Here is an 8,624-nt window from a genome sequence, read left to right as displayed (position 1 = left end):
ATTAGTGGCAGATGTAGACTATTCAGTCAAGTCTGCTTTGCCATAAAAAAGAGAAGAAAGAAAGGGACTGCAGACACGGAGAAACTCTGCAGTCATTCTCTGGGAAGAGGGAATAGAGAGGGACTGAAGGGGGTGGGGAGGTGGAAGAAGAGGAAAGAAGTTGGAGTTCCCTCTCACTGAGAAGGAGAAAGGGGAGAAGACCTGACAAGCTTCTCCAGGGGCGAGCTGGAGACCCAGCTGTAGACTTCCTGAACCCTAGTAAGGGCGGATTGTTTTAAAAATAAAGTAATTATAAGTTCTTTTTGCTTTCATATTTCTGATCCTTAAGGGTTCACTTGGGTCATTATTTTGTAATTAAAAGCTGAGGTTCTTATGTAGTCACTTGCCTCCGGGAGCTGGGGCTTACAGAAAAACAAATATTGTGAGATGCATGAGAGTTGGCACTAGAGTTGATGCTGTAAAGCATCAAACGGAACACTGACAATATGATACTGTAGGACTCTAGCTATGTCTAAGGTTGTGGTGGCAATCTAGAGACTAGAAAAAAATGGTAAAACTAGTGCATGGTTCAATAACATAGTAGCCTGACAGCAGCATCAGTTCTGAAAAAGGATGTAAAATGGAATGCTTTTAAGAATGCTCATTTGCTGGTCTCACTCATTCTAACATTTGTAGAGCACAAAATATATGAAGTTCATTTAGTTTCAGGAGATTGATCCTTTGTGATGCTCTCAGGGTTAGCTCTCCATGTAGGTATTCTAGTAAGTGTAACAAAAGTGCCTCTCTATAAAAGTCAGATATAACTGTGCATATGCAAGAAAGTAGAGTAGTGTTTTTTTAGTCATTCATTGACACAGGCTAAATTAGGTTTCAATGAACTCAGTTATGAAAATTGAAAACTGAAAAATGTATTTATTTCAGAGTGACACATAATTATGTACTTCTAGTTTGCCCTGTCTGTTTTAAATTACTTTATGCAAATCTCATTTTCAAGGATTATGTATAGAGTATAAAATTAGGTGAGCCCTTAAACAGCTAATATAATTGTGGAATTATTGTGTGCATGCAGGAGGAGGGGTATGTTTACACATACTCATACACAAATGCTCCTCTCTATAAGATCCAAATGATAATTTATAAGCCTGGTTGGTTTAACTAGCAGAAATTTGTTTGTTTTGTTTTAGGAAAATTGAGAAGTCTAACTTTTTCCAGCAACTTAATGTTTGTGTTATGAGCTCATTGAACGGAAAGAAAAGGATGAATACAGAGCAAAATAATCATGTGTGGGTGAAAATACATGTAATAGGGTGGCTTGCTTGTGGGTTAGAGAGCTTGGGGCAAACCAGCCCTGATTACAAGATTAGCACTACCTGAGGGGAATCAGGTAATTCAAATATAAAAGGCAGCATGAACTCACAGGGTGGGCAGACAGACAGAGGAAGTGTCAGATGGAAAGCTAGGTGTTTACTGTGCAGAATAAGGCCTCTGTGGCTGATCAGCACTGATGATGGGTATGAGCTATATGGTTACTATGCTGTATCTTGGGTTTGGGATACTGACTATTTGGGGCCAGTTTCAGGAAAGGTGGGTGATAGTCTCTCTCAGGGCTCTATGCTGCTCCTAACAGTCCCCCTGCATAGTGGTATTCAGAGGAAAGGCTCTGGTAACACCACTGGCCTCAAGAGAGCACCTGGCAAATAGTGACCTTCCTACAATACACAAATAGGGAACATACTGCCAGTCTAGTCTGCCTGGTCTTAGGGGTGCTAATGGGAGATGATATAAGAAGCTTTCCTGCTCTTGCATGGTTGCTTAAGCATCAGACTGTTTTGTAGGGCCAGATCCTCACCAAGTGTAAACTGTAATAGCTCAACTGAAGTTGAGGGAGCTTCCTCAGTTTACACTAGCTAAGGATCTGGCCCATAGCCTTTTGTTCTCAGGGGAACTAGCTGGCTTTATGTGGGGGAAGCTGCACTCCACAAAGAAGTGGAACTACTTAGTTCTGGGAGGTACTTGAGGGCAGAAGGAAGATACTTACTACTACATCTGGGAGGCAGTATCCTGGATGTGAGGGAAGACAGATAAAAGACAAGGGGTGTGATATAATTAGGCTGCAACTTTAACTTCAGCTGGGAATTACCTAGCAATAAAGTGTATAGAGCAGGTTATCCTTCTTTAATAGTTTCCACCTGGCAGAGGGCTGCCATCAGCTCCCTGCCCATTACTGGGACTCCACTGCCCTCCCCTCCTGAGGATTAAGGGCTGGGGAAAGGTGGTTGCCTTCTTGCTGTACCAAACATTAGGGGGGCTCCAACTCAATTCCTAAGCTTTTCCAGGGGATGCCTTCCCCTAAGTCCACTTCCAATTCTGGTTTGTCTGGAAACTGCAATTGTTATAGAATAAGTATCTGCACTGGATGTCCGTCACAAGGAGGTGTCAGCAAATTAGTTTGACTGCTTATTGCTCCCACCACCCTGCTTCCCCAAGCTGGGTTCTCCGAGTGTTAACAATTCCTTCCCTAACAGCCAAAAAAAATCTGTCCGTGCCTTAGTCAAAGAGGTGTACCACATCATTCCCAAATAACTCAGTAGCTCATATGGTATTTTGATGATAATGAGAAGGATCAGTAATTGCCCTATTCATACACCTGCTTTGTTAACTGCTAGAGACCTGGCAGCACTCCAGAATTTTAGACCCATTTACAGTCACTCCAGAGGAAAGGTCCTAATCTGCTCTAAATCTCTCTTCAACCCGCATACAAAATCCTAAACCACTTTCCCAACCCCAATGATAATTTCAGGTGTTTACTTTCTGGCTGCCAAAGAACATAAGAGGAGCATCAGCTGGTTCCAGTGTATGCCCCTCTTGCTCAGGCCCAGCTGTGAGCCTCTGAGGTGCCTGGCTGTAGGTGTAGTGCACAATAGTGTATCTGTAGATCCAAACATCAGCTGCCACAGCCCATTCCCTTGCTCCTGAAAATTGAATTGAAAAAACAGCATTGGATTTTGATTCTTAGTTGGGGACCTCACATTTAGCCTGTGAACATTTGAATGCTAAAGGCTGATCACCTGTATCCCATGATCTAATGCAATTTCATGATGGGCAATCACCAACATTTCCCACTTAGGCAACTTAGCCACCAGCTGATTTATCTATCTCAAGGCCTTGCCCACTTATAAAGGCCTTACAGCTTCTCTGGACTCCTGATTCTCCCTCAGTTGCTTTGTTCTTTAATTAATTCCCCAAATAGCTTCCCCTCACGTAGCCACTCAATGGAAGAGGGGCATTTATCAATCCACAGTGTGCTCCTCTATCCATTCCAAATCAGAGCTGCCTCACCATTGAGGCTCAATGGTGATCTTTAAGGGCCAAATGCACAATATGGGGCCTGCACATCCAGTCACCAATCCCTGTGACCCATTTACTTGATGCTGAAGGAAGGGATAAAGACTGAATTATCCTCCCCAGTGGAGGCCTCCATACCCTTGTAAGTATTTGGATGCCATCATTGACAAGAATAACCCATTGGGCTCCCATACCAAGCTGTGCTATGGATGTAGTCCAGTTGTACCCCACTTCACCGGAATCTTCCGATAGAATGGTTGGAACTTGAAGCCAAGCAAATTCAGACAAACAAAGAAGCAAAATTTTGACAGTGAGGGTAATCTACCCTGGGAACAATTTATGCAGGGTTGTGAAGGATTTCTGTCATGGGTAACTTGAAAATCATGATTGGATGTTTTTCTAAAAAATCTGCTTGTAGGGGTGCAGGGCTATCCCTCCTTGTCAGTCTACACCACCACACTCTCACACCTGTGCAGGTAGGCTCAAAGCAGGGAATTAGCTCTCTCTGGTGCCCAGGCCCTCAGGCAGAGCCACCAACCTGTCTATGGCCCTGGGCCCTTGGGCAGAGGTGAGCCCCGAAACACAGGCTAGGGGCTCAGGTAAAGGGTTGAGCATCAAGTGCTCTAGGGCTAAGGTCTGTGGTGGAGTATCTGAGGTGCAGGGTGATCAGTCTCCCCAGGGTAAACAAGTAGCAGCAGCCCCAGCAGCTCCTTGGCATTCTAGGCAGTTCAAGCTCTGGCACTGGGGGGGAAGAGATGTCCTTCTCCTCTAATAGCTTCCCCCAAGTGAGCTAGGGGCCCCACCCCTCTGCTTCTGGCAGGGTGGGCGTGGATGTCCCCCTGTCTGTCTCAGAAGGAGGCTATGCCCCCTAGCTACGCTGCTCTAGTTTAAATAAGAAATAATTCAGGGAAGTCCAATGGCCTGTGTTAGGGTGATGGCCACCTTAGATGATCACAATGGTCCCTTCTAGTCTTATCTATGAGTATGTCTGGGCTGCAGCAGGAGGTGTAATATCCAGATTGAGTAGACACACCCATGCTATCACTGACCAAGCAAGCATGCTACATATAGAAATGTAGCCTTGGCAGTGGGAGTGGCAGGACAGGCTGCCCTAAATCTGGGGTTGAAGAGAGATTTAGGGCAGATTAGCACCTTTTCCCTGGGGTGACTGTAAACTGGTCTAAAATTCTGCAGCAGAGGGTACGGTGGAGTGCCACCAGGTTTCCATTGGTTGACAAGGCCCAAAGATGTGTGAATTGGTAATGGGAAGAATGGGTAATTGCCCATCAAAAATGTCATATGAGCTACTGAGTTATTCAGGGACTATGTGGTGCACCTTTTTGACTAGGGCACACATACAGGTTTTCCCCAGGTATGGTCCTGCAGGTGACCCTAGGCATGAATTCAGGGCAGCTAGCTCATTTTGCTATTCCACCTTTTGTGGCTGCACTTCTATTTTTACCATGCTAGCTCGATCACAGCTTGCGCAGCTAAGTGTCCTAAGGCTGGAACTGATACCGTCCAGCTCTAGTGTAGACAGACCTTATGAATTAGGGGAGCCTCAACAATACATGATCTTTGATATTGCCATGAATTGAAAATGTTTTTGCAAGGTTAACTCCCTTCCCTGTAAAGAAAGAATGGCCTCGCCTTAGCAGCCTCAACAGTAGGGAAGTCCATACAGCTCTGACAGGGCACATCCCAGCCTCCCCGCACTCTTTCAGTACTATGGCTAACTTTGCCATCCCTTAATTGTAGTGGGGGTAGGAGTGTTTGGTTTTTGTGGCACCTTAAGCAGCAGCATTTCAATTTCTTCCTCCCTCCCCCACACTCCCATTGCAGATCCCTAAATTCCAAAGTCCAATCTAAATCCTCTCTTGACTAACCCCCTTATTAGCCCTGATAGACATCACCCATCCAGTAGCCCTGACACCACAGATTGTAATGCAAATTCTGAGACAGTTTACCCTGCCCTCAAGGGGAGTTGAGTAAATTCCTCCACACCCCCCATATGGACTTTGAACATTCAGGTGTGAAGTGTTTTGCAAGAAGACACAATTGGTCAAGAACCAAGGTTGCAGAGGTTTAGCTGTACCTGGATGGGCTCCTTGCTGGCTCACTGCACCAATTCTCAAATTCTGCCCACCTCTTATTCTGAGTGACTTGCAAGAAAAAGCCTTCAAGCTGTAGGGGACAGGATTTATATACCCTCCTCTGGATACACAGGGGCTGATGGTTTACCTGAGGCCCACCCACCAGCTCAGCTGATGCTTCCCTTCCCCCTCTCAGTTCCCTTCCAAGTCCCCTCAGGTTGGGGGATGCTTAAAGGAGCCACTGCTCTTTTTTCCCACAAGCCCAGTTAAAAAATCCCTGCACACCTTGAGATTGCAGGGCATTCTGCTTCCTGAGCCAGAACGCTTCCCCTTGGGTTGGTGCAGCTCCTCACAGCCTCAAACTATGGGCTGTGCCTAGATGGCACAATCCAGTCCTGTATGTTGCAGAAAACAGACACATCAGTTAAAATGTTTAATATCACAGACACGTTTTAAAAAATAAATATAACAACTATAATTTAGGTCATTTTTGTTTGGCATTAAGTAGACAAGTCATCTTTGCCTTTCTTCTTGTTACATATCAGTAAAAAATTGCAGGAAAGGGAGCGTGAATCACCTGAAAAAACACTGTCTTCTAAAACTGCCACCAGATGCCTTAAAGAAATAACATGGAAAACAAAGGGGCAAATCCTGCAATCCTAACTCAGGCCCCAATACTGTATTCTTTGGCCACTCAAAACTCCCATTGGCTTCAGTGGGAATTTTGAGTGTACAAGGAATGGAGTATAGGGCCCACAGATCTTACTTGGTCAGACCCCCACTGCTGTTTGGCGGGGGTGGTTCTCTCAACTTTCCTGGATGTCCAGACCAAGATTTTTCACTTCATGGGCCATGAGGACTGAGAAGGGTCATGAAAGCAGCAGAGAGGGGAAGCGTGCCTCATGCCCTGCTTAACAGTAAACCCCATGGCCATTTAAAGAATGGTTTTGACATCTGCTGTGTACTGTATTGGTATTTGTTGTTAAAAATTAATATTAGAGTAGAACCAAGAAGAGGAGAAATTATAAAGAGCATCTAAAAAATTTCCTATATTTTGGATAATCTAAATTCACCTTCATGTATGCAGGGATTTTCCTCCAAAACATTACCAGAAATCTTCACTATTCCATTATAAATGCTTCTAAATAATGAATAGCAACGGACTATTTGTAATCACCCTTCAGCAACTAAAAGATATTTTTAAAATTGTCATTTTTTCACCACTGAAAACATTTTTAAAATACTTTTAAATTAAAATATTTCTGTATCTCCTAATCCAGGAAATATTAAGGTACTTGTATCCTGATTTCTAGAAGCATTCATGCAATTTCCTAATGCTATTGGATAACACTTTCAAAAGTACCTACACTTAGGTTCCTGAGTCACTTAGGCACATTTGGAAATGTTACCCATTTTCACCAGTCTTTGCTAAAATCAGGAGTCTGTTCATTATTGTTGTTTTGGTGAATACAATAGGGTGGAACAAAATACCTAGCCTATTGTGTCAATTTTTGTTTTGTGTACATGGTAGTGTTTCCATTAACTTTTGTTTGTTGTAGTCAGCCTTTGGTATCGCACTTATATTCAATTTTTTTTTATCCTTGAAAGAAAGAATAAATAAATAAGGACTGCAGCACTGTATTTGTTGACAGTGAATGTTTTCAAGTGAAACATTTATTGCCCAGCAAACAAAAAAAAAGTGTCTTAGTACTTGTCAGCTAAAGTGTTTCTGTGGTTAACATAAGCAAGAGAGTTACAAAGCAAAGATCTCTAGCAGTGTCCTACTTTGAGTACTGGTGATTGCACCATTGTAACAAGCACTACATATAAGCAGAAGAGGTAAAGAAAAATATAGAAAACAGAGGAAATATAGTTTAGCTGGACAAAATATTTTGTCAACATGCCAAGAAATGTTATATTTATACACAAAAGACAGGCTGAGGTTTACAAACTTGGTTTCATATGTCATCTTGGGTTATAAGTAAAAATTGGCTAGTGGTCTCATCCTACTCTGTCAACATCCGAAATCAACCTCTGAGCAAGAGAGCTAAGGAATGGAAATCAAGGGTGTTACAAATCAGCATTAAGGTATATGGGCAGATCTGTGAGAGAAAAGTAGCACAACAGCTGCTCATGCTATTCCTTGCACAGATCTGTGCTATTGATTCACTCACTGTATTATTTAAAAAAATATCTTTTAAATAAAAACTTCGTAAACTTTTTCATTCCATAAAGTGCTTACATTTTAATGAAGAATACAATTTCCTAGCAGGAGGTGTTAAGATTGGAATGAAAAATTGGTTCGTTATTCAGCAGTTCTGCCTTCTGAAGGATAAATTGAAGTGGGATTTACTAACACTGATAATATCTTGAAATACTCATTTGTCTTTAAAAGTATATTAAATTCTATCTAGTTTCTATATTTGCATTGTGGTACTTTAAAAAGCTTGTGGAAAACATAGCAGAATGTTTTCCTAAACTATTACAATTCTGTATCTGACTGAAACTCAGCCTACTGTTAACTATAAGGAGAAGCAATCTGAGTTCTGTACCATAGAACACAAATGTTTAAAAAATAACACAGACTCTGGCCATCTTCCATTATTTCTTTACTATATCCAGAAAAATAAAAAACCTACAGACCAAAGAAAACTATTTTAAGGTCCAATCCTGAAACTCTTAGACATGTATGCTTAATTTTCCACACTACATTTAGGACTCCTCGGAGTGCATAAAGGTACGCAAGGGTGTAAGTGTTTACAGGATCAGCACCTAAACTGTAAGAGCCAGAATCTGAGACTAGTTAGAATGAGTGAAGGATATCTTACTCCGAGGAGTCTCATTGAAATCAATGGACTCCTTTCAGAGTAACGTATTATTCCACAGGTCAGACCATAAGAGAAGAGTCCACCCCCTGTTTTGATAATTACTGGGCTATGCTGGACATATTTAACAAAACTACTTTCCTTAACTTCCCAATCAACCAAATTTAATTGAGGTTGAGGAAGAGGCTCAGGCAGAAAATTACATAAACAAACAAGCTTCTGAGTGTAACATGATCAATTTGAAAGTTACAAGGAAATTTGGGGAGCAAGATCAGTTGACTATTATGAATCTTTCTTACTTTTTGTTTGTTGACTTGAGCCATTTAACACTGGTTGAAGTGATTCATAGAGTCCAAAGTAC

At 42.2% G+C, this 8,624-nt stretch overlaps 1 long non-coding RNA gene across 1 annotated transcript; it reads right to left on the bottom strand.

Moving 5' to 3' along the window:
* Positions 1–2,255: 2,255 nt before the first annotated feature.
* Positions 2,256–5,835, bottom strand: LOC137156845 (uncharacterized). Its single transcript, XR_010920927.1, has 2 exons — positions 5,724–5,835; positions 2,256–2,972 (listed from the first exon to the last, which is right to left on the bottom strand). It is a non-coding gene; the product is annotated as an uncharacterized lncRNA (long non-coding RNA).
* Positions 5,836–8,624: the final 2,789 nt, after the last annotated feature.

The sequence above is a fragment of the Emydura macquarii genome, unplaced genomic scaffold (genome assembly GCF_026122565.2).
Source record: "Emydura macquarii macquarii isolate MOO-44397 ecotype Brisbane River unplaced genomic scaffold, CSIRO-AGI_Emac_v2 contig_1477, whole genome shotgun sequence".
Lineage (NCBI taxonomy): Eukaryota > Metazoa > Chordata > Testudines > Chelidae > Emydura > Emydura macquarii.
This window is presented reverse-complemented; position numbering and strand designations above follow the sequence as displayed.